This window comes from Eurosta solidaginis, chromosome 2, assembly GCF_040869045.1.
Source record: "Eurosta solidaginis isolate ZX-2024a chromosome 2, ASM4086904v1, whole genome shotgun sequence".
Classification (NCBI taxonomy): Eukaryota; Metazoa; Arthropoda; class Insecta; order Diptera; family Tephritidae; genus Eurosta; species Eurosta solidaginis.
This window is the reverse complement of record NC_090320.1, coordinates 151,683,321-151,711,293: the sequence shown is the minus strand read 5'-3', so window position 1 is coordinate 151,711,293 and position 27,973 is coordinate 151,683,321. Positions and strand designations below refer to the sequence as shown.

General features: G+C 37.3%; 2 long non-coding RNA genes across 2 annotated transcripts in view; both read left to right on the top strand.

Annotated features, from left to right (window-relative positions):
• Positions 1–27,632, top strand: part of LOC137242409 (uncharacterized) — a 35,311-nt gene extending 7,679 nt beyond the window's left edge. Inside the window, exon 4 of the long non-coding RNA XR_010950229.1 lies at positions 26,411–27,632. This is a non-coding gene — a long non-coding RNA (uncharacterized lncRNA). The remainder of the gene's footprint in view (positions 1–26,410) is intronic.
• On the top strand, positions 10,340–12,019 carry LOC137240286 (uncharacterized). Its single transcript, XR_010949677.1, has 3 exons — positions 10,340–11,099; positions 11,502–11,833; positions 11,891–12,019. It is a non-coding gene; the product is annotated as an uncharacterized lncRNA (long non-coding RNA).
• Positions 27,633–27,973: the final 341 nt, after the last annotated feature.

Genomic DNA, 27,973 nt, shown 5'->3' with positions numbered 1-27,973 from the left:
TGATTGAGGTTCCACACTCCTGTTCGACTGCCGTCAGATTAAATAAAAGTTTTAGTTGTGTGTTGACGAGGATACGTTTATTTTCGTACCTGTCGCTTAGATTTTTCCAGGCGGTTGCAAAACTCTCGTTTGTTAATGAGCACCTGCCCACTATTTCTTTTGCCTCCCCTTGAGTTTTTTGTTTTAGATAATATAATTTCTCGACATCTTTCAGATCAGTATTGTGGATGTAGATGGACGTGAACATATCTCTAAAGGCTGGCCAGGAAAGGTAGTCGCCTTTAAATAAATCGGTGTCAAAAGGCGGCAGCCGCATTTTATGTCCACGGCGCGAAGAGTCTTCATCCTTTGCTTCATCTTTTGCCGGCTGTTGGGTGATAGCTTCGGCTTCAGCCGCCACAGCAGACATGCATTGCAGGTAGCATGCGAAGCAGCTTTTATTCTTCTTTCTTAGTGAGCTGAGCTCGTCTTTGGACAGCTCAGAATTGCTGAGAAGACTTTCATATGTGGACTTGGTCTTCTTCCATAGTGCCCTTAGCTCCTCTTGCAGTAGTGCAAGGGTGTGCTTGTTCCGGGATTCGGCCGGGGTGGAGTTGAAATCTTGTTCAAACTCGGCTATGGAATCAGCCAATCTAATATAAGTCTCCATTGATTTTATTAATTTGAATATCTTGATTCTTTAAAGGGTTCGAGCTTGGAGGCAAAATACTTAGTGGCGTTGGTGTGTATCTAACCGCAGCAAAAATTACAAGTGTGTTTCGTTTTTTGAACGTAGCCCAGCTATCAATTCTGCTGTGATTGTGCTGTATAAGTAAAATCTTAAAAAACACACGGATTGAAACTCTGAACTGATTGTATGTGTTAACACAGAAAGCAATCTTATGTGAATTTGATGATAAGCGAAAAAATGAATCAGATGTAAATCTTGACGTGAATGTAATGTGTGGCTAGTGATATGAACCACTTAAAGAGATCCTCACGAGGATTATGTAAGCCACAGATAGAAATCCTGACGAGGATTTAATGTGTATACAGTGATATAGATAGAAATCCTGACGAGGATTTAATGTGTATGTAAATGTGATATCAAATGTGTACAAAGTGATATCAAACACAGATAGAAATCCTGACGAGGATTTAATGTGTATGTAGTGATATGCAGCACAGATAGAAATCCTGAAAGGTTCTAGTGTGTACAAAGTGATATCAAACACAGATAGAAATCCTGACGAGAATTTAATGTGTCTACAGTGATGTGCAATGCAGAGAAGAGAAATCGTCTGCAAATATTTAATGTGTCTAAAGGGTGTATTGGACACAGATAGAAATATTTTCTGAAAACTTAGCGTGTCTAAAAAAAGTTTAAAAAACGCAGATGTAATCCCGATGTGAATATAGTGTGTCAACCTCGAGATTTGAACCACAAATCGAAATCCTGTGGATTTAATGTGTGTAATTCTAGAAATTTGAACCACAGATAGAAATCCCAATGAGGATTTAATGTGTATGCAAAAAGTGTGATGTGAACGCTGATGAGTATCCTCGAGTAGCCAACCAGGGTATCTTTCCCAACCAAAAGAAATAAATTTTGTATATTCAACTTGACGTGGAATACGTACAATTTAAAATATTTATTAAGAAAAGAGTGAGAAAAATACAGCTATATAATATGAGGTGATATAGTTTAATTGTGTGATCAAGCAACTAGCCACCCAACGTAGTGATAGTTTTTGGCTTTTGGTATTATTTCAGCTCGCAAATTGCTTAATAAAGCGAATTCCGTGATAGATATGCTAAGGCTATCAACCAAGTGAAAATACGGTTCCTGTAGCAAGTTTTGTCAACGTATGTGACGATGAGGGGTACAACACAGTGCAGTGATGAATGTGTCGAGTAACCCTTACCACTGGTGGGGGGAATTACCCGATCGTCAAAAGGCGATTGGTGTGTTTAAACCACGAAATTTAGCAATTTCACTTGCTTTGCCTTTTTTATATCTAACACGGAACGCACTTTCCATGCGTAAAATCACGCAACTAATAAAAAAAGGGTTTTGTGCAACCAAGCAAAACCACGTACCTTAAGTTCTTCGGCGCTGTGTTGATGTGATGATTTGTTTTAGGATGTTGTATGTGAACTTGAAGAGTGTACTGCGATATTGTAAATGTATGATGTGCTGTTGACTGTAATGGACTGTATGATGTTATGACCTGAGATGATCAATGGATTGTATGTGATGTCGTGTGGACTGTTTGATGTTGTGCGCTGACGTGATATGATTTCGATGTCAATAGACTGTATGTGATGATTTGTGGCTGTATGTGTGCTCGCTTGTTTTGTGTTTTCGCTGGTTTCTATGTATGTTAATAATCGCCTCCTTAACTTTTGTTTAATTTCCAAGATGAAAATTGGCCAAAATTTTACAAAAAGGTGCTGTTTTCTCCAAAAAATTTTCTCGGCACGAATGGACCAAATGTCGCGGGGGGAATGTGGCACCCGGGTCGTGGGGCGCGATCGCACGCAAATAAGGGAAAATAAAAAAGGAAGAATTAGTACCGAGTAGTTACAATTATTTATTTATAAATGTTTTACAATATTTGCTTATCAAAGTGAAACACTCACAAACTTCCTGTTCGTCAGGAAAGCTAATTAAAATACAAAATGCACTTGACACATTCAACGTTATGCCAGTAATTAATTGCAAAAAGAAAATTAAGAATTAAAAATTAAGTGGCAATGGCGAGGAGTTAAATTATACCAATAAATTCGCTTGGCAGTTCGCAATTTATGGCGTTAATTGTTTGCAAATATTAACTAACTGACACTCGCAAATTATTTATATGTGACACTGTATAAAATGGTTGTTTTGTCTTACTCACTTGGGGCTAGCTGCTGGCTCGTGAACGTTCCAAAATAGAAACGAAGGATCAAGACCGCGAAGAAGTCCGCGGCACCTGCCGATAGCTAACTTTCGTTGAGTTTTTCCCCTTCAAAGTTAGCTTTGGGCTGGTGTTAGCCGTTACCGGTAATAATAATAAATAAATAACTAATGTGCGTGTTAGGGTGGTCCGAAAATATTTAGGCTGGTGGCCTAAACAATGGAAATTTACCACAATGTCCCGATATCAGGAGGTCACTGCGGACATAAAAAGCTTTACGCTAAAATACGTACAAAATATTATTGGAAATGTATGACCCGTGATATTGCAACATACGTCAAAAATTGCAAAAAGTGCCTTTTGAATAAAGTCAAGCCAAAAACCAAAGAAAATTTGGTGCTTACACCAACAACCTGCAAACCTTTCGATGGCGTAGTTATAGCTACAATAGGACCTTTGCCTAAGTCGAATAATGGGAATAGGTTCGCGGTTATTATTATGTGCGACTTAAGCAAATACCTAGTTACAATATCAATCCCTGATAAGACAGCAAAAACAATTGCAACTGCCATTTTTGAAGGCTTCATCCTCATTTATAGCATAATCAAATCAATTAAAACCGATTTAGGAACCGAATATAAAAATGAAATTTTCTCTGAATTAACTAAAATCCTAAAAATCGAACATAATTTTTCTACAGCTTATCATCATGAAACCCTAGGTACAATTGAAAGCAATCATCGGGTGTTTAATGAATATTTACGAGCTTTTTTAAATGATAACTTCCCCGAATGGGACATTTATTTGAAATATTTTACATTTTTGCATAATACAACTCCTAGTACAGTTTTTGATAATGGATTTACTCCATACGAATTAGTATTCGGTAGAAATGTTACCCTACCAAATGAAGTTCAAAAGGAACAAATCGATCAAATTTACAATGTTGAAAATTATGCAAAAGAAGTAAAATATAGACTACAAAAAACATATCAAAAATAGCAAAGATTTAATTAATAAACATAAAATTAAAAATAAGGATATATATGATAAGAGGGCGCGTCCGTTAGCTATTAATATAAACGATAAGGTAGTAGTACAAAAAGAACCTAGAAATAAACACGAAAGTATTTATCAAGGACCATATATAGTCACAAAAATTGATGCAGTTAATGTCACGGTTTTAGATGAAATAAATAAAAAGGAAAAAACCGTTCACAAAAACCGAATCAATAAGGTAAATTAAAAATTTTTTCCCATACAAATTTACAAACTAACTTTTAACTAATTTTATATTTTCATTACAATCATTTCATCCCAAACTAAAATTTATATTAATATACGAAACAATTTTTTTTAAGTATTTTAAGCTACATTTCAATTAACATGTAAATAAAACCAAATCTTAATATGCACGCATTATTAGTAATAAAAATTTATAATACATTAATTTAATGCAATAGAAATTAGAAAATAATTTACACATAAGTAATTGAATTCATATTATAATATTAACAAAATTTCATAGGTAAAAAGAAAAAAATTGTTCTGATTGAACGAATGAGAAAAAAGGGGAGGAACACCAATACATTCATTCAACCAAAACAATTTAAAAGTCATAGGCACAAGAAGAATATGACAAATCTGATAAACTTGTCAGATTCTTCTTTTTCTAAGGAAGGGTGGTATAACCGCACTGCGTAAACTAGCCTTCACGCACTGAATACACCTCTGAGTGCAACTGGCATCGCTATCAGCTGTTGCTGAACAGCAGTGGCAATTGTACTCAGCAGGGCGAATTGGATTCAGCGAAATAGAAAAATGAAAAAACCAATTCGTGACTGTGAAGAAAAGACGCCGGTTCTGAAATTGAGAGAAACTGAAGTGTAGTTAAAAATATAATTGTTATGTACTAATGTACGGATATACAAATAAAAGGCTATAAAATAAAAAGACTATTTTTAGTAAACTCACTTATAAATAATAACCTTTTATTAATTTCAACGCAAGTAAAGTAAGTACGTGTGTGTGTACAGTTCTCCGTGTAGCAGAACATTTTCATGGTGTCTAAAATGGGTACCTTATAGTGCTCTACCAGTGCTTAGGTATCGGACAGACCCACTTACAGAGAGGGACTCAGGGACTCTGATCAAGGTAGAGCAACAGCAAAAAAAAGCCAGCCCGTGCTGCTGCTAATCAGCAACGACTCCCTGGAGGCACTCGAGCGAAGGGGAAACCGCCTGAAGTTTGGCTTGAGGGAAGTGAAGGTTTTTCCGGCGGCAGTGGCACCAGACAATAATCTGAAGGAAATTGACGAAGCCAACAAACTCCTGGGGGAGCTCAACCTGGCGGAGCTGGGTGAGGATGGGTCGTCAACCCTCGGAAGGGGAGCAGGCGAGTCTCAACCCAATGATCAGGGTGGCTCAAATTAACCTGCACCACTCAAAAGTCGCCTCGGATAACCTGCTGGTCCTCCTCAGGGTGGGGGACATTGATGTCTGCCTAGCGCAGGAACCATGGGTCTGGCGGTCACAGGTTATGGGCCTAAAGACCAGAAACTATAACCTCTTTTACACACATGGAGAAGGTAAACCGAGGGCTTGTATCCTCGTTAGGAATACTATTAATGCTTTCTTTTTTCCTAATTTGAGTACTTACGACGTTGCTGTGGTCAAGGTCGAGTCAAGAAGCGGCCGAAACATGACGGTCGCTCTGGCTTATATGGCCCACGATTAGCCCGCTCCTCCAGAGGAGGTAGCGCAAATGATAGCACAAACAGCCAACAAGGAGACAGCCGTTATGGGTTGCTACGCCAACGCAAGGCACGCGGTTTGAAGGAGCAGCGAGATGAACGAACGGGGTGAGTCTCTGTTTGAATTTATATTAGCTAACAACCCTTACGTATGTAACAAGGGCAGCTCTCCCAACTTTAGTTTTCCGAGTACGGCGAACTACCCGAGGTAGGAGGAAGTCCTTGATTTAACACTAACCTCTGACTCCCGGGAGCTTACGGTAAGAAACTGGGAGGTGTCGAAAACACTTTCCATGTCGGGTCACCGGTTGATCCTTTTCAACATAGAAAAAACAAAAGAAATATGTCAGCCGCACAGAAACCCTAAACGGACGTCCTAGAGTTTATTTGACATGATAGTCAGTGATAGGCTTCATATAATTAGGACGCCTATTCAATCTAAAGATAGTCTTGACGACCGAGTCCGGTCTCTGGAGAAAAGATTTCAGGTGGCCTTTAAAGTCGCCTGTCCAATTTTGAGGAGCAAAAAGGCCTTCCCACCGTGGTGGGACAAAAATCTCAGCGATCTTAAGTCAAAGCTGAGCAGGGTCTTCAACGACTGTCACTTCAGGAACGATTTCCAGGAGTACAGGACGGCTCTTAGGGAGTATAAGGAAGCCATATGGACAGCAAAATCAAGCTCCTGGCGAGAACACTGGGAGTCGATTGAGTTCACGAAGAACTCAGCCAGACTGGGAAAGATTCTTGAAAGAGTCATGCAAACAAGACATTTGTCAAGCGCGCCGATGGAATATGGGCAGGATCGGCGGCTGAGACTCTAAACGTCCTTGTAGATGCTCACTTCCCGGATGGATCGGGGGAGGGAGTACGCAATACAGAGACGACATATCAGGAAGTACCTGTTGGCCTCATAGACAACGTTTTAGCGGAGAAGAAAATTTCCTGGGCAATAGATAGCTTCTCTCCATTTGAAACACCGGGCGTGGACGGTATTCTACCTATTATGCTGCAGAAGACTCAGAAATCTTTGGTTAAGGAACTAAAGGAGATCTTTGTGGCATGCATTCGTCCCAACCACATTCCAGTTTCGTGGACGAAAACAAGGGTGAATTTCATCCCTAAGGCCGGCAAAAGGGGGCATGAAGTAGCCAAAGACTTTCGGCCAATAAGTCTCACGTCCTTTGTTCTGAAAACGTTCGAAAGGCTACTAGACATACATATACGGGAGCTTCTAAGCGAGGCTCCACTTTCCACGGCACAGCACGCGTACCTGTGAGGGAAATCCACAGAAACCGCGCTACATGAGGTAGTTCGAACGGTGGAAATATCCCTTCATCACAAGCAGTTCACTCTGGCTGCGTTTGTTGATGTGGAAGGCGCGTTTAACAATGTAGGAGCCGAAGCGATTGTGGCTGCCTTCGGTAGGGCAGAGGTTGGAGAGCCCATACGGCTTTGGGCCTGCTCCGCAACCGCGAAATAACAGCAGAGATAGGCGGAGCTAGTATTGGCAAGCAGGTATGCAGAGGCACACCATTCACTCATTAAGTTATTGATTCATTTGTACAAACATATATTTCAACCCGTTTTGGAATGTCTTAAAATATATTGACTCTTACATACATATTCATACAATTGTACATACGTATATTTTGGCTCGCTTTGGTACGGCATGAGATTCTACTGACACATTCATTGAACATTGTAAAACCTTACCTATAAGATAAGTTCTACAATGTGATTTAATAAATATTGTTCAAACTAGGCTTACGCTGTAATAAATAAATAAATAAAATAAAATAAAAATAAATTCATTCATTTGTACAAACATATATTTTGTACACCGTGCATCATATGGTAACCTGAGCCTTGGAATGACACTGTTTAGAGATTGCTCGCGACAAGCCTTTACCTGTAGACAAATTATTAACATGATCCATTTATGCTTGCGTTTCACATTCCACAACCAGTTTTAATTATGCTTAGAATGCAGTCACCAGGGAACAGAATTGAATGTATATGTGTGTTATACTTAGTTTGTAAGTATTAGTGTAAGTAAGTATTTTAGCTCATAGAAATTTTGTATAAAAGAAAACAACTTTTGAATAAAGAGGAGAATTCAACCTGCTGCCGTTTCAATTGACAGTAAATTCTATCTGGTGCCGCTAACTGGGCACTGCAACCTAGATTTCGATTTTCTCTTATCCGCAAACATTACAGGGGGTGCTTTCAACTCTGCTTTGGTTGGTCACCATAAATGAAATCCTAAGTTAAGATCGTGGCGTATGCCGACGACGTGGCGATCTTGGTTTTTGGTCCTTCCCCTCCGTAATGAGCGAAATCATGGAAAGGGCTTTGACTAAACTCAGCAGGTGGGCACAGGGATGTGGCCTTAGGTTAAAGCCCGACAAGGCGGACCTGCTTCTCTTCACGAGGAAGTACAAGCCACCTGGCTTCAGATTACCATTCTTAAACGGCCAGAAACTAACCCTGTCATCGAGTACCAAGTATCTGGGACTAACAATTGACGGAAGGCATGCATCGCCTTCTATGCCTGCAAATCAATGTTTGGTAAGAAATGGGAAGACAAGCCAAGCATGGCACTTTGGATGTACGAGGCGGTGGTGCGACCGGTGCTTACCTATGGTTCCATAGTCTGGTGGGAAGCTCTAAGTAAGAGCTACAATCTCACCAGCCTGTAAAAAGTCCAGTGCACTGCGTGTGTTGGTGCTATAGGGGCCGGACGCACTCGACCCACATCTTCTTTAGACCCCATTTTGCACCTGCTTCCGATCGACTTGCATATACTTTGTACATCGTCACAAACCGCACTGAGACTCAGGGAGTCTGGGTGTTGGAAGGATACTCAGCAAGGGCATAGTAGTATCCTAAAGAAACTTCCGGATGGTACATGTAGTACCGAGACAGATTACTACCCTCGCAAACTGAAGTTTGTACTGTGTAATACCGCCATTCCAAGCAGGAACGAGTGGAAAAGAAGCCCGGGCATGAGGGTCGACGATGTTCAAATCTACATTGACGGCTCCAAGATGGAATCGGGAGTGGGGGCCGGAGTCTACTCTTAGTCCATAGATTTGTCTGCATCATTCAGACTCCCATCGAACTGAGTGTGTTTCAAGCAGAAATCCTCGCGATTTGGCAAGTCTGCAAATCACTGGAGGGCTTGAACGGAGCTGGTAAAGTTTGCATCCTGTCGGATAGCCAAGCAGCGATAAAAGCGCTTTTTCGCCACACATTAACTCAAAATTAGGGTGGGCTCATATCCCAGATAACCACCAATCTGGAACTATGCGTTATATGGGTCCCGGGTCATAGGGGGATAGAGGGTAACGAGAAGGCCGACGAGCTGGCACGCAGGGGCTCATCGGAGATAAGCGAGGAAATAACCAGTGTCAAGGTAGGCATACCCTTAGCAGTAGCCAAGGGGAATATCCAAAGCTTCTACTTGAAGAAAGCACAAACAAAATGGAATAACATCACCATCTGTGCAATATCAAAATCCATTTGGCCAAACTATGATGGAAAGAGGACGAAAGTCTTCTGAACAAATCCAGGGCCAACACACGCAAACTGAAAGCAGTCTGCACCGGTAATTGGGCAGTAGGTACGCATGCGGAAAAGATGGGCATTCCGTATAACGACTACTGCAGAAGCTGCAAAGATCCAAATGCCAGGGAGACAAGACAGTAGAACACTTTATGTGTAAATGCCCTCTAGCTAGAGCCCGACTAAGGTTCCTTGGAACCCCGTTTCTAGACGACATCAGAGGTTTATCTGTGATAGCAATTCCGAATATTCTTAATATTATCAACAACTCTGGCTGGTTGTAATACATTGACCGTAACATTCCGTAGGTTTTTAGACGAGTTACGTGGCATCAAACCGGCTTTAAATAGCTACTTGGGCGACCAGGGTCGCAGCCACTTCACCTACCTACTTACCTGACGTCATCAACGTAAATATCGAGGCCTTCAATGTCACAAAAGATTTCCTCGAAACACTCCTGAAAAACTTCAGTGGCATAGTTAATGCCAAACGGCATTCTTAGATACATGTATCTGCCAAACGGGGTGATGACTGTCGTCATATAACTACTTCGATCTGTCAACCTTACTTGATGGAATGCTTTGCTTGCATCAAGCACGCTAAAAATTTTGCTACCAGCTATACTTGAGCTCAGTTCATCAAATGTGGGAATATTTTTATGTAGCCTCTTAATGGATTTCGAATGCTCGCCAATTGTTTTCATTTGTATGTCTGCTAGTTCTACTGTTTTGTATATTTGTGTGCACTTCTCCAGATCTAAGTTATCTTCTCATAGAAAGCGATTCCTTAATTCTAAGTCTCGGATAACACAGATTATTCTGTCTTTTATTAGGTTGTCTTTGAGGTTACCAAAGCCGCATGTAGCGCTTTGTGTTTTTAGGTCAGTCAAATAATTTGTAAAATTTTCACCACTCTGTTGCACACGTGTGAAAAATAGGTGTATTTCTACTCTCTTATTCGCTTTAGGGGAACAGTAGTTTTCGAATGATTTTGCCACTGCCTCGATTTTGTTGCTATCCGCCTCACTTAGCCCGAATGTGTTAAAGTTTCGAGTGCTTCATCACCGATGACATGTAGAAACACTGCAGCTTTCCTCTCTTCTTCTCTTTCGTCCAGCCCTGTGGCCCTCATGTATAAATCGAATTTTTGCTTCCACTTATTCCATTTTTTTTTACATTGCCGTCGAACGATAATAGAGGTGAAGGTACCAAATGTCTCCATTCTTTCTGCTTCTTTCTCTTCCTGTGATTTCTCGGACACATGTTCGGGCGTGTTTGCCGGATCCGACTTCTTGTTTTCTTCCACATTGAAATGTTGTCATGGTCCTACGCGCAAGTTACTGTCGTCCCAATTTTGATGATAATTTTGCTCTCGTGATGTTTAAATTCTGGATATTTGATGATTTACCGGCTGCGCCATGTTGTGGATTCAATAAAATACACGTGTTTTATTATATTATAGCTATTCGCTAACTTTTTTAACTACATTTGGAGATGTTAAATTAGCTTAACATAAATTTTAACACTCTTTCGATTCACTAACTTTTTGCCAACTCCAAATCCGATAATTTAACGTAGTCGATTTGGCATGTGCTATTTTAATGCAGATTTTGTGTAAGCTGTTAAAACATTGTTTACTTTCGTTTGGTTTGTGCAAAATTACATTTTATTTAAAAAAATATGGCTTTCGAGTTTGTTGCCTTTAGTATGTCCCGGAATGCAGTTGCAAGGCACGCAGCAGTAGATCGGCGTTTACTGAGGGACATAGACGATCCATTTGACCTAGCATCCTCCGAGTGTAGGAAGTTGTACCGGGTGAGTCCTGACATTGCCAAAGACGTTGCGGAGCGCCTGCAGGAACATTTACGGGGACAGATGATCACAGCAATTTCTCCAGAGAAGCAGGTAACATTTAGGTAATTCTATGTGGCACCACGCAACTGCTAACAAAAAAGTTTAAAAAGACATGTATGAAGAATCCTATTACTGTCAAGAAATATTTGCAAACAAAGTGTAAATTTTCTCTCATCGTCATGTGGTTATTGCAGTCACACGTATTAGCTGTTCTAAAAAGTGCAGAAGGGCTTTTTGCCCGGCAATATTGGGGGTCACGTAAAGGGTGTTAGATGGGCTAAGGGTTATTTTTGGAGCTTCCCAATAACTTCTTGGATTTCCGATTATAAATACCGAGGATAAAACGTGACTTTTAGACCAGCTTTAGCAGATACGTGCTGTCGCATATGATTGCCAACATTTATTTATCCTTATTGGAAATTAACAACTTGGTTGCATACCTTTCCTTTACAGTTTTTGTGTGCATTGCGTTTTTATGCTACGGGATGCTACCAAAGTTCTGTGGGAGAACAGTGGGGCATCTCAATGAGCCAACCACAATAAGCCGCTGCATCCACCGAGTAACCGATGCCATAAGCTCCGCCATGCTTTATGAGGAGATTAAGTTCCGTATGACTGAGGCAGATCGTCAAGCACCAAAAGAGGTTTTTAGTGCCGCACCTGCGCCATTCGTTGGGGGTACGATAGGCGCAATTGACTGTACGCACATTGCCTTTTTGGCTCCGAAACATTATGAGGAAGCGTACGTGAACCATCATGGATATCACTCCATAAATGTTCAAATGGTAAAGTTAATATAAAATATATTGGCCTATATATATAACATGTACATTTTTTCGTAGATATGTAACCCGAATCTAAAAATCTTAAACATAAATGCCAAATTTCTGGGGGCTCGCCATGACGCCTCCATATGGAGCTCCTGTTCTGTACATCGAATTTTGCAGAGAGACCATCAAAATTAATACCGGAACTTGTTTCTGATAGGTATTTCTATACAGTTTACAGCGAAATTCATGTAATTTTTTGATACGCAACTTGCAGGAGATTCTGGATATCCCTTGGAGCTGTGGCTTATGACGCCATTACCGAACCAACCCGAAGGTACGCCCAAGTTTCGGTATAACGAGGCGCTATGCAAAGCCAGAAATCCTATTGAGAGACTATTTGGTGTATTAAAAGGAACTTGGCGTTGTTTGTCGCAACACAAGACTCTTCAATATGAGCCAGGTTTTGCTGGTAACATTGTAAATGCGTGTGCAATCTTGCATAATGTTCGTTTGGGCGATCATGAAGACATGAACTTAGTCTTGGGCCCGCCGACAGACGACAATCCCGATAATATAAGTTCAGTGTCTTTCCTAAACATTCGTGCATATCGAGTCCTGTGCACAAAAAAGACGTGTGAGCCAAGCGAGACATTTTAAAAAAGGCAGGTTTTTTTTCAAGTTTCATTACTTACAATTTTTATATTGCCATGAAATTTAGAACCTACCTTGTATTAAGTACCAAATTCATTCGAGCATTATAATATATAAGTATTCATATATTAATTATTATTATTAATCCAAATAAAACAAAAATGAATTGAATAAGAAACATTTACAATTTTTTTATTTCATGGAATTTTGTTAAATTTATTAGATAGCGGGTTCGAATCGAGCTCAAGGCCTAACAATAATTTTTTTTTTTTTAATCATTATTATTGTTATGATAAATTTTTTCTTAATTGAAAAAATTTTTAAATTAGAATAGAAGAAAGAAAAAATTTAGACAACTGCCAAAGCTCGTTGTATAGATCCATTTCGGGAACTGCTAAATTCCTTCATCGGCAACGTTTAGGCGCCGTTGCTATAACCATTCAGCCATCACAGCGGTTTTTTGTTTGTCTTCATTAATCCTACTTCTATTCTGGTTCGTGCCAATTGATATTCACAACACTGCGACATCTGTTGCAGAATGGCTGTGAAAATTGGACTTGTTTGTTGGCAATGCTGCCATAGTGTCATATTTTATTGACACTTTTTCCCCGTGCTCTGGGATGTATTAACAACAAAAATTGTTAAATTTATTAAACACATTGAAAAAGTTGCAAGTTTTAAAAATACTGCGGAAGTTATTTAAAAGGATTTTTCAAGATTCCCATAGGAAAACTAATTTGTTATTATGCAGACCTATAATATAGAACTTTCGTATCATATTTTTTAATTTTATTTTGGTTTATAAAGTAAGTATAGTTCGAAATATATGCACCTTTTTTCAAGTAAGCCATTAAACAGTACCGTATTTATTTATGTTTTAAATAATTTATGATTAATACAATAAAATTTTATTAAATTAAGATTTATTAAATTAAGATTTTAAAAGAGTTTAACGGTTTCCTTAAAAAAAGTTGCATACGTTTCGCGTAATAATTAAACATATTTTTAAAAACTTAACATCTTTAATATCTTAAACATATTTAACAAAAACGTCAACATCAAACGTTATATAAAACGAATAACAAAACAGGTACAATTCATTTCAAGTCGAAAATTAAAAAAGGAAATTCATTTAAAATGACTAGAAAGTCAACCTTAATATTATCGCTATCGTCAAATATAAAGCGCATTTTCAACAACTAAAAAGTATTTACATAGTCAGTGGGAAAAGGTAATGCTTTAATGAAAAGAAGCATGAAACAGTAATCTATGAAAAGTTAAAAAAAGGCAAGCGAATGTAAAAAACTAAACTAAACTAGCTCTAAAATGGCTTTATGGTTGATGTTAGGGATACGTATAAACTAAAAATATATATTTATATTAAACATATTTTATAAATATCTTATACTTAATTATTTGGTAAATTAGTCTTTGTTTAGTATTGTACCTGACAGTTCTTTGAAAGCTTCGGCACACACTTCCAACCCTTTTCCCATTATTTCAATTGCCTTGGCCATTGCAAATGTTGCCTCCGTCTAGTTTTCTTAATTTTCAGCCAACTTTATTTGGTTTTCAGTCAGCATCTAGAGGATGAGAAATTTTATATTTTAAATTTATAAGGACACTGTTGCCATTTTTTAATTTAAGTAAGGATTTTATATATTGTAAAATATATTGAACTTTCAATTATTTCTTACCCTTATATTACCTGCCTGTTTCTCAGCAATCGCTAAAAACCTGTTTTGGCGCTCGGCCTCCTCGTCGTTGAATTTCGTTCTCGAGAACCTGTGAGGAGTTTGTGCAGAAGTTCTTTGGGTGGTTGTGGGAGTTCTAGGGCGAAATGCAGGAGTTTTAGGGCGAATTGCAGGAGTTGTCGGGGTGGTTGGAGCACATCTTTTCGTTACTGCAATGGCAGCAGAATATGTGGTTGGCTGCTCCTCACCCTCGCCTTGGGATTGCCCCTCGCTACTGGCTTCTAGCTCCTAGAGGTACTCCACTTCTCCTTCATCCTCCTCCATCACCGAATGCATTTCCTTAAAATTTACAATCGAATGAACAATAAGTTAATAATGATAATAGGTGTAGCTGTATAACTATATACTGACCTCATCCATAGGCACACTGCCCCTACATATGCCTGCGCCTTCAACATATCGGTCCCCAATTAGCTCCACGATGCGCTTCTCTGCCCGCTGGTTATTTATGTCCTTAACTCGATTCCTCGTGCGATTTTTTAGATCGCGCCAGACCTGTAAAAAAGTATTAACTATTAGGGTGAACCTTATTTTTTTTTTTTATTTGAGCTCTGGGCTTGACTAAAACATATAGTATATCCCACAGGAAACATATATTATAGGAAAACCAATTTTCTAGATGTCTCGGTCCCTGCATCGCCTAACTCAATTTTGTCTTCTACAAGTTGTAGTATAACTAGGCCCCAAATTATGTGGTGATTTTGGAGTCCCTAGGTCACCGGGAAGTTAGTTAAAAACGGATTTTCAGATCCCTAAAATTTACCCCCTTTTTTCCTCAGTACTTACCGTAAGCCATTGCTCTGCACTCTTTGAAGCTCCTCCAACGGCGTTGAGCTTGCCCGCTAGCTTGTTCCACTGCTTCTGCTACTCCAACTTGCCGTGCATCCGTTGGAATCTGCCGGACACTCACCCAGGAACCTCTTCAAGCAGGTCCACCATCATTCTTATCTGCTCTGCTGTTGCTCGGCTTCGTTTTGTGGATGATGCAGTATTTGGTGCCATTCTGAAATATAAAATGAGAAATAAAAGCAGTAAATGACCTAAATATAAAACATATATCAAAAATACTTCCCTTTGCTAAAAAAGCTGCATAAAATTATTGGCGCGTACAAAAAATTGATTGTTTTTTTCGATTCCTCTATGAACTTTTCGTAAATTTTGACATTTAACTACCAGCATTGCCACATCGAAATGATAGTTGACAAGTGTTGTTAAAACTAAGTTAGTGAATCGCATGTCTGATATAACAAACGAATGTGTTTATGTTAAAAATCTCGTATGTAGATACCCTAAAAGTTAGTGAATAGCGCTTCAGATGTACAAGTGGAAAGGAAGCATCCCTGCAAAATTGTTGGATTACGTGTTCCATTTTCTTCATGTTGGAGTACTCTAACAATACTCCTTTGCAATGCGTTTGCGGACCACCATCAGCCGATCATTGCTCATTTTTTAACGACAGTGATCACGACACGATGATGATCGAACAGAGTTGCCTAAAGTAAACTATTGCATGCAAATAATTAATAATAAAATTTTACTTTGGCAACTCTGATAAAATGCAACAGCGCACTGGTTTTATGTATACATATTATATAAGTTTCTTTATTCTCGTATGCGTATGCGTATTATATTAGTTTCTTTATTCACGCAAATGCTAAATAACATAAGAATATTCGTAGTATAAAATATAAAAGTTGTATTGCCCTTCTTCATTTAATTTCATTTTAAATTAAATTCACTTCGATAATTCTTTCCTACACAATTCCTCTTTAGTACTTTGGCATATGATCCTCTGTGGGTGCTCCATGGAGTACAACAGTGAAGTACTTTGGAAAGTACTCTCACTTATGTACTATAGGGAATACTCACAAACAAAGCGAGAGTGAGATCACCTACGCCTCTCCTTGGAGCACATTTTTTGTATGAATACAGATTAGATTTGGAGCAGTCCTATCTCCCAAAGGAGTATTCCTTACATTATTTATAGAGTACTCGCGTTTTTTAAAGGGATGGCTTTACATCTACGTTTATAATACTAGAGATGAGTGTAATAGTAAACATATCGATGTAATACATAGAGCTGCCAGCTGTCATTAATTACAACTGTCACAGCAATTATCTGCAAAAATTCACTTTCACCACGCCATATTTAAACTATACTTAAATGCCAAATTTCGGTTATTTAAATATAGAAAACGCAACCTCTGCGACTAAAAAAACAGCTGATTACTAACAGCTTAATACAAAGATAAATTAGTAAAATTGTTTATTTTTGTGATTTTTCGTCAATTTGAAATAATTAATCAAACCTTAAATATAGTTAAATTATTAAAGGCCCCAATTATGAGACAAATTCGATTTTTGACTGTGGTCAAAAGAGCTGATCGAATGAATTTTCATTCGGTATTATGACACTCATTCGAAAAAGAATAGTGTCATTGTTCGATATTTCGATAAATTTAACCGTTCGGAAAAGCAAATTCCCATCAGCTGTTAAATAAAATAAAAGCAAAATTATTTATTATGAAGAAAAAAGCTTAAGTACTGGAACTAGCCAGAAGTAGAAAATGGCTGAAATGAATTTCAGCACGTAACGATAGCTTTCTGAACATGTTATTAACCCTTTCAATACTGCGGGAATATATAAGTCCCAGCGAATGTTCAAAAATTACTGGAGCGAAAAATATTCGCTTTAAAAGCGCTGGGATGGGATTAAACCGTAAGTTGTAGACAGTACTTCACAACACGTGCTTCGGTCAACATAACGTAACTAATTTGTACTTGGTATACGGGCATAAGTGTAAGAGTGTTCTTGGTGCATACACGTGTAAGCAATATTTTAAGTTTTTTCTAAGTGTTTTAGTGAAAAATTTTTCTTTTTCTCATTACAAAAGGAAAAGGTAAATTTCATGTCACATTTACATATAAGAATAAATTGATCTGCATGCATATATACCATGTTTTATTGCATTGGGACGTATACATCCCTACAGTGCGGTAGTGTGGGATGTAATTGTCCCAGCAGTTTTCTATCAAACGAATTTAGTTTTTGTTATTGAAATAATTTTAGGATGAATCGACCACTGACTAACGAAGAAATAGAGGACGAGCTTGATAATTCATCTGATATGGAGGTGGATCCTTTCCACGACAGTGACGATAGCCGTGACACAGATTATAAAGTCTCTGATGCCTCCATATCTTCTGCGGTAGATAGCACATACTCCTAAGATGATGAAGATATCCAGATGCTTGAAAATGTACAAACGGTAAATGAAGATAGTGATAACAATTCTGAAGATGCAAATTTCCTGTACAATCAACAAGCAATAGTAAGTTTATTTGGCACGGCGGTATTGATAATTTTTCGCCAAAAATGTCACTGCCTCAAGAGGACAAGCCAATTATAATGGTTAACCTGACCAGAGGTTCCACCAATCTTGATTGTTTTTATAAGCTTTTTCCAAAGAGTCTCATAATGCAGATAAGTCATTATACAAATATGCGCCTACAGAAGCTCAATAATGCAAAGATGACATCGCCAGGAGAAATAAAAATTATTCTGGGCTGTTCATTGATAATGTCATATAATCGTGTACCACGAATACATTAGTATTGGTCTCGCAACAAATCCCTCCGGAACGCAGCAATATTAGATGCATTTCCCGAGATCGTTTTATACTACTGATATCAAAACTGTATTTCTGTGACCCCGAAAAACCTCCAGATGCATCAAAAACGTACTACATTGAAGAATTTGTATCTTGCTTGAAATATAAATTTTTGAACGAGAGAACTTACAGCACATTTCAATCCACTGATGAGTCAATGACGAAATTCAAAGGGAGGTCCAGTCTGAAACAGTATCTCCCTCTGAAAGTTGTCAAAAGAGGAATCAAACTTTGGACAAGATGCAATGCAGAAACCGGGTATGTTTATGACACAAACATATATAGTGGACGGGAAACTGAAGTTACTGCTGGAACCTTGGGAGAGCGTGTGATTCTAAAATTGGCAGAAACCATTACGAGTTCAAACGTTGCTTTGTCTTTAGACCGTTTTTACACTTCAACACGTCTACTTGACACTATAAAATTTCCTGCTGTAGGAACGTTTATATCAAACCGTAAAAATACACCTAGGATTGAAACTAAACTAAAAGAAAGAGGTGAATGTGAAATAGCAGTATGTGATGAAGGGATATTAGCAGTCAAGTGGAAAGACACAAAAGACGTGCTTCTTATGAGCAACTGCCACAATGCCACTATTGATGCCAGAGTTCGAAAAATTAAAGATGGTACTACTAAAAATATTGAATGTCCTGAAGCTATGATTTTCTACAAAAAATATATGGGTGGCGTAGATCAGGCAAATCAAATGATTACTTTATACGATTTAAATAGAAGAAGTGTGAAATGGCAAAAAAATTCCATCTATCGATTTCATAGTAAATTTAGCTGAACAGTTGATTAGTCAAGGACGATCAGAGTCTTTGTACAAACGAACCAGAAGACAAGGTAGGATTTCAAAGAATGTCAAAGTTTTCGAAAACGTTGGAGATCATCTTCCAGTTGAAAAAGGCAGCCGAAAAAGATGCGTGAGATGCCACTCTAGGAAAATGGAAAAACGGACTAAAATCATTTGCCAACAATGTCAAGTAGCTTTATATATTGATTGATTTACACCATTCCAAACATAATGTAACAGTTTCGATAAAAATAAATATTTTTTACTCTTGAATACCTAAATTTGTGTTCTGATTATTTACTGCTGGGATATATATATGAATGGTCCCCAGCAAACATCAATAAAACAGTTAGGGTTCTTCACATACAGGAAAAGGGCCGACGTCTCAACGTACTCGAAAACATGGAAATCTACAAACAGAAAACATTCGACGGTAGAATAATAAACGAACAGTTAAACATAATTTCTGACACAATATTCGAGCCTTTAAAACTTGTTTACAGTAAACAATTTAATCACACAGGTACAACAGACAAACACACAACAACAAATAAACGCAAAACAATTAACACACCAAAATAAAAAACCGACAAAGAAGGTCAAACGACTAAAATCACAGATTTCTACCTACCCCAGTCAGCCACACAAATCGATTAGTAAACCACCCTCGGTTCTGAATGAACACACAGCACATACACATAACTAAATATACATAAACATCAATTTGACAATACCTGCTCATATACCTACGAACTATAAATACAGGACAAACGACAACAACAGATCGGAACGAAAATCGACACTGATGATGGCACAACGCCGAAACCGGTTTGTCTCAAAACCAAATTTGACAAGGGATGACGGAAAATCGTTCCAATATACATCATATATTTATCCCATAACTAAACTACTGCTGGGATATATGTGTCCCAAGGCATTTTTTCAAAAACTATATTTTCTAAAAATCTGAAATTATGTAAATATGTTCCTTTACTTATTTACAGCCCATTTAGCTCAATTATACAGAAATATCTTCGCTGGCCAAAAGTCGTATTGAAAGGGTTAAATGTGTTAAAAACTACACTTCATACTGACCATAGAAGCGTTCATGCACTTGATATCCAGGAAAGATTAATGGATGCAACAATGTACAATAGCCAAGTCTGTTCCAACCATTTTTAAATTGGCAACAATTCTCGGATTTTGCGCTAGCGATTGTCTCAACTGAGCTCGGGAACGACAATGCACTTGGAAAATTTTTTCCACCTAATCTTTTGTGCAAGTTCCTTTTGTTATAAACGGATTTTGTCCCATTTTTGAAAGCACTCTTCAAAGCTGTTGTTTTGTATTCACGATTTTGGACCTATATGTAGGGTTCTTAAATTATATTGACTAAATTATTTTTATTTAACTTTGTTATTATGTTACTTCGAACTTTTAATTTTAATATGTTTTACAATATTTTAATTTTCAATATTGATTTTACTACTTTCAAAAATTTTCATTATTATTCAATTTTGCATCATGAAAATACAACATTTTCTTTTAAATAATTTTTGTGTGGATATTAATTTTAATAAAAATAAAGCATCCTACAATATATACGACTAATATAAATAGTTTGAAATTACTATTAGCTGGCAAAAAAGTAGAAGATAACCGCAAAAAACTTACGTTTCAAACAATTTTCTTCTAATTCAATGCAGCATCGAAAACAAACTTTTACTCGATTCAAAATTGATACAAAACGAAAATTTCGGCAGCAATGAACTGTCATAATACAAATTGGAAATTCGATGTTCGATGTTAGGTAGCCAACGAAGATCGAAGATAGAAAGATGCTCATAATAAGGGCCAAAGTTATTAAAATGAAGTGTAGTGATGAGAGAGAGATAATAGTCAAACGTCCAAGGACTGAAACAGAGACGCCAATACGCTTCGGAAATTACGATGAACAAAGTTTCCGGAATAGGTTTCGCATAAGCAAGTAAGGAGCATGGATGGTACTAGCCATTATACGACATAGAATGCACAGGATAATAACATGGTAAGCCATATGAATGTAAAGAAAACGTGTGCTTCTTCTTTACTTACGTTGCTTCTAGGAATAATGATCTAATTCCTAAGGAGATGCTATTGATAACGTTACGGTTTTATGCCACGGGCTGTATGCAAATGACCGGAGGGGACTTAATGGGAGTTTCAGTCGTGCACGTAGGTCATTGATAGCGCAAAGTAAACAAATACAATAAAAAAAAATTGCTAATGCCAACTTGGGATTCGTAATCGTGTAGCATAGACAAGTCCGTGTCAACCGTATAAAATTACTTCTAATCCTTTATATACCCATATGCTTATAACCAGGGAATTCTACGCTTTAGCTTTCAACTGGTATAACTCGTCAAATATATAGGGGAGCAGGAGTATATTAAAGGGGATCTAAATATGACTTAGGCTGGGTTTTTCAGTGCGAGTTTAAAGTTAAAGTTAACTAGAATTCAACCATGCCACTTTGTTGGTTAACAACAAATTTTGCTGCTCATCTCAGCTTAAGCGGCCGAAGTGGTAGGGTTTAACACCAGTCAACTTTAACTGGAGTTTAAACTCGCACTAAACCCAGGCCTTAATATATTCACAGAACCATAGTGATGCCCTTATTAAAGCGGAGTCACTGGTGCTATTTGTCGTATCGTTGTAGTCGTATCCCTAACGTAACCCTATACGATACATTGTTATCGATTAATGGTCCCTTAACCTAAAAATCGTGAAAATTTCATAAATATGAACGCAAAAATTACAAACATATTCCGAAAAAATAAGTCTCCTAGTCATAACGTATCCAAAACAATGAATAAAATCTCCAAAAAGGTATTAAATTCACCAATTCAATAATTTTTAGGTTATGGATATGGAGAAAAACCATAAACCAATTTGTTGGGTACGATACGGTTACGACCTTAGCGTTACGATATGGCACCAATAATCGATTACATTGATTCCCATAAGGTTGGTCGAATCAGCTGTTATAAGGTTACCGATACGGTTACCGATAACGCACCATTGTCTACAGCTTTATGTATAACGCAACACGTTGTTATCAGCGGCGTGATTCATGTGAAACCCTAGCCATCATCCGGTGGCAAAATCCTGAGCCAGATAAATAATTTTGCATGTAAATGCAACAACAACGATTTGAGCCAGATAAATCCAGATAGAAGTCTGGTTCAATTTGTGAACCAGATAATTTGTTAATTACTTCTTTTTAGTTTGGCAACGCTGCCTTTAATAAACCTAATTTTTCAAAAATAGATGTCGCTGCTTAGCCTTTCGCCGTATGAGTTAAATGTAAAACAGCGGCGACATCTGCCTACCACATTTCATGTGTGCGAAAATTTCGCGACATCTGCTTCTCAAGTCTCTCAATGATCCAGAGCATTCCCGTGAGAATTGAGCGTGAGCCAAAGCTGTAAAACTCACTGGTTGACTGCACCTATTTGTATCATAATAGTACAGTTCCAAAGACGCGTCAACCAGATACCTATAGAAATTTAACATGTAAATGTAACAACAACGCTGTGATCCTGATATTTATCTGGTTCAATTTCTGATCCGTATAGCATTTTTGTTCGTTTCGTTTTCTGTAGTAGATTTTTTGACAGCTAACCACTTTTGAATTGGTAGCACACATGGCTCAACTATATGGTTGGCTCAACTCTACAGCAACAACATACCTTTGTTCAGATTGTCAAAATCAGCGTTTGGGGTTAGACGAATGGATTGGAATGAAAACGTAAAACTTAGCACCCTACTCCAGCGAAATGAAAACAAAATCAGCTGATGAGATGAGCCACCCATATAGCTGAGCCAAATAAGCTGAGCTGAAATAAATATGTGTACATAGGTGTATACATGAAAGATTTCGTCATATTTAAAAGCAAACACACGGAAAGAGTAAATAACTTGAAGAAAATGTAAGGAAAATATATAGTTTGTTTACGTGCGAACCTATTTAAATGTTAAAAATGCTATCAGTATCTTAAATTTTTGAGTACGTTTCTTCTTATTTTCAACAAAACAGATATTTTATATTAGTGCTTCCAGATCTCATAAAGTTGATCCAGATCGTTCCAATGAGATTTGATCGTGAGCCAGAGTTCGATAACTCAATGGAACTCTCGTAAGAGCTTCGTCACATAAGCAGTTTTTTATATAGATGAGCTTAACACAAGCTTATGCATGACGTGTTGTTTGCACGCATTTTTATGCAGAACGACAGATCGAGCGACACTGGCGCCATCTGATATGAAAAAAAAGACAACTTTCAAATTTTGTTACAAGCAAAGCATAAGAAGAAGTAATTGACATTTGCTTTGGCTAAGGGTGCTGGCACGCTTTGAAAGTAAAATTATTTTTCCCATATTTTTCGCAATTAAAAACTGCAATAAATACGACACAAAATATGTTAGCAAGTATTTTTGTTGTATAGGGGGGCTGTTTAAAACAGTGCTTCGCGAAAGTTTGTATGTGAATATGCAAGGCAAAATAAACTTCAATTGCCAAGTGTGAAGTTCCTTCATATTTACAAACGCAACAAATTGGTTGATTGTGGCGATGTTACTGGAATGCATAAGCTTATGTTAAACGCATCTATATGAAAAATTTCATTGTGCCGCGGCCTATTTGTCGCTCCACTTGCAAACACATGCATTGCATATGACTACGTTAAACACATCTATATGAAAAACTGCTTATGTAACGGGGCTTTCACTTCAGCGACTCTCAAGCCCAATTTCAGATGGAATATTTAGGTATAGATTGGCAATTATCTGCGAAAATTCCCTTTCACCACAGTTTTATTTAATACCTACATTTATTAATAGCAGAAACGGTCTACCGTCTAAAACAATATTTCAGGAAAGACTTAAAGACAATGTAATGGTCCACAATTTTGTAATGGACGAAAAACGCGGTAAAGCCTTAGCGAAGTATTGATTACCTAAAAATTTGCCCACGACCCAAACTACCTTTACAGTACACACTAACACTACACACATTTTCTTCATAAGAGAGTAAGTAACGTGTAGCGGCACCGTGTTGGTTAATACAGGGTTAATCATATTCGAACATCTACGTAGGTATCTGTGTGCTAACGACAACAGAGCTATGTATACATGTGTTAGTAACTGGTAGAAAGCAAATACATGTGTAGAGATGTACGAATATGTATCTGTTAGTATATGTGGAGATAGTTCGTGTAAATTTCTAGATACCGTATCCCGCCAATGTGAGATTGTGTGTATTGTGTACTTCGTCTTTGAGTGAAAAAAGGAAAAACGGGGAACTTTCAGCTTATGGGGATTGATTACCAAACGAGCAAATGGCTTCTTTCAATATCAAAAGCGACTTGGACATAAATGCGAGTGTCTAGTGAAGTTTATTTTAAAGTGCAAAAAGTTTTTTTTAAGTTTTGCATTTTCCTGTTAGCCGTGTTAACGGACTAACAAGCACCGGGCCACGACAAAGGACCGGTATCCTGTACCCTGTCCAGGAGTTAAATGGGTGAGTCCAGTGAAGTTCTGTTTCTAAACCCCTGTGCATGTTAACTAAGTAGAGGAAATAAATCAAAAATAAAAATGAATAAAATAATATAAAATAATCATATAAAATGATAAAATAAAATAAAACTGTGAAATAATAGTAAAATACAAAATTTCTAATAATAATGTGCATATTAAGTAATATTTAAAATAATTTTCCTAAAATAAAATTTAAATAAAATGAAAATAAAATTTAAATAAAACTGAAATAAAGGGGACTATCATTAATTACGAATGAGCTCCCGTCGTAAAGGGTGTGTATTTACCGAATGCGTGAAAATTGGTATTGGCCATTCCGACGTTTTCGTAGTTAGTCCTGCCAACTAAAATAATAATTTCGAATTAGTGCTTCAAATTTTTTCCCTTCAAATCAGCTGTTTTTGTTGGCAAAATAAATAATAAATATTGTCCAAATAAAAATTAAGTTGGAAACAAATTTTAAAAATCAATTAATTTGGAATCGAACGAATTTGACACTATACTAGGTGTGCAACGAAAGGGGGAGTTTCCTGATCACAAATATATTACCGTGCGGAAATTCTAAGCTCTTCAGTACATGGTCGGAAGTTAATAAAATGCACCTTGGCGGCAGACATGGCCATGTAAGCGGTGGTGTTCTGCTTCTGGTGAATTGCGAACGTGGCGCTTGGCGGTGTCCCGAATGCAAGTAAGTATTTAAAACAAAGAGCGACTCGCACGAAGATTATAAACGATAATTCATATCTTACTTTATCTACATTAATGAATGATAAGCCCCGAAATAAAATTAAAATAAAATAAAGTAAAAATAAAATAAACACAAAAGAAAATAAAATTAAATAAAAATAAAATAAAATTAAAATAAAAAAAATTGAAATAAAATGAAACTAAAATAAAAGTAAAATATAGGGAAATATAAATAAACAAATAAGGTAATATTTAAATAAAATGATAAGTAAGTTCACATGCATGCATTGAATTTTTTTTCTGAGTCCTTTGTCGAGCTCCTTAAGTCATCTTCCTTTTTCTCTGAATAGAAAGCCATAGAGCAGGCCAGGCTCAAAAATCTTAATGCGCCATTAAACGCACACATCAAGACAGCCTAATATTAAATAAGGAGCAGAGGAAACATAAGTACGGTGCCGGACTCCACACAGATACAGGAGAGGTGTCTCACTACGCTCCCGGCCCGGCAACGAGGATTTTGGATGATACATGATGCATTGCAGCAGAGGAGAATAACGAAGAGGGGAGGAGCAAGTCTCGAGCCACTGCCGAACAGAGATCAAAAATTAATCTACATTTTTTGGTTTTTTTTTGTAGTATAATTTTTGCATTTGTTTTTTTTTATTAGTCTGTCTGATTTAATACCCTGAGTTAGCCGTGGAGTAATTTATTTAAATTTTTTCTAAGTTTCTTTTGTTGCCAGCATTTTTTTTATAAAATATATTTGTGTTCACCGTAATATCTTTAGCGTTCAATTTCTTAAAATTTTTGCTAAATTGTAAATACATATGTAAATATATGTGTATATATATTTATGTCACCAGGCCCCAATTCGGCTATTTTTCCTATTTTTATTAGCCCTTTCAGACCGTGGTGCATCAATTGTGCGGGTAAGTTTCTAAGCCGATATTTCGATAAATTTTTCACGTATGAAGAAAAAAATCATATGTATCGAATATACTGATTATTTCTAATTTTTTTAAAAAATTATTATTGGCCTTTAATCTCTAAAATTTATTAAACTATTTTATGAACTCGAGGCCTTATCCAAATAAAAACGCAGTATAACGCAGGATAAGGCCTCGAGCTCATAGAATAGTTTAATAGATTATTTCCAATGTTTCTTCTCGCAATACGCCGTTATTTGGCTTTCCGTTTTTTTAATTTACGCAAATTTATTTGGCCACTTTTCGGTTCCAAAAAATGAGTAAGTGATACTTTCGATTTCAAAAATATTATTAGTGAAAAAGAAGTGCATTGGAAATTTTTTACTGCGAAAATAACATCTTAAACATTACTAATTAATTGAGATCATCCAGTGCAAACTATTAACATTTTAGTGCTTATGTTTGATTGGTGCATAAATTGTGCGTATTGGGACGCAAATCACTTAAAATTCTTGTTTTTAATTTCTTTAGGAGTACTTACAGCTGATGATATTTTAGCCCTGCTAGAAGATTCGCATGCTGAATTTAGTGATGATGATGATATCAGAGAAGAGAATTACATACTGTGTGATAGTGAAACCGAGGAAGAAGAAGACACAGAGAACGTGGATGCGGAGCAGCCTGAATTAGCTGATGAGCAAATGATCCCCTTCACTGGTCGCTGTCCAGTTCGCCAAAGTTTACCCAATAAGCCAAGAGGGGTTGGCTTAAAGAATGAGGTTTCAACCACGGCTGAAGGCCTAGTTCTCAATTTCCAGATTTACCAAGGCAAAACAACACCTTTACCCGATGAAAACCTTGGCATTGGCCCTGCATTCGTACTACGCCTGACGCAAACACTACGAAAAGGATCAAAAGAATTTTTCGATAGGTATTTTACCACACTGCCATTACTGGATAAACTTTTAGAAAAAGAAATTTATGCAACTGGCACGATAATGAGAAATCTAATAAAATACGTAAATCTTTCTAATGACAGGAACATGAAAAGAGGCGAAATGGAAGAATTTTCTGGACCCGGTGATAAAATTGTGGTAGTGCAATGGAAGGACTCAAAATCCGTTACTTTGGCCTTCACCGCATTTGGATGTAGCCCAGTAAATGGCGTTCGGCGTTGGTGTAAAAAATAATTATTAAATATTGTTGCATAGTACAACCAGTCAATGGGTGGTGTTGACATTTGCGACCAACAAATGGAGGTTTATAGAACGTTTTTTAAAACCAAAAAGTGGTCCCTAAAAGCAAATATTCATTTTATCAACTTGGTGTGTTGTAATGCGTGGTTGGAATATCGAAATGCTTTCCGAGCTGCTTGAAAACTATAAAAGGACATACACCATTTGCCCAGCTTTCGTCTTGCGCTCGCTGAGGCTTTGGTAGCAGACCAATCGGCTAAAAACGAAGAATCGAGTTGTGTGTCGGAATCAGACCATGAAACTGCTGGTCCACCTTCAAAACTATATCGCCCATCTGACCAGCCATGCGATGAAAAACGGTTGGATGGCTCAAACCACTGGCCAGAAGAAGCTGATCTTAAGTCCACCCGCATGTGTCTTCGCAAGGGTTGTATGTCGCGTACAGGCACTCGATGCTGTGAAGGCGATGTATTTTTATGTTACAGCAAAAAAAAAAAAATAAATGTTTTAAGCTGTACCATACAAATAAATAAAAAATGAACTAATGATAGCATTATATATCGAAACGTTTTATTTTTATGAATTGAGACCAAGATGCATCAATTGTGCGAGTCCTTAAAAAGCACTAAGGACATAAAAAATCTAAAATATTTAAACGGAATAGGGTTAGGTAAATTCATTTTTTTATTTGGCCAAATTTCTTACTCCTATTCTCTTTTAGTTTCCTACCTTTTTTTTGCAGATCTTCTCTGTAGATTTTTTCCTTCCTTGCACATAAATCCTTTTTTCGATATTTGCTTTGACCATTTTTTTGTTTGCACTTATTTTCTGTCAGGTCAGTAAAGTTTTGTTGTTTATTTTTTAATCTTCACAAAGTTCAATTTAGCCACGTTTTTGC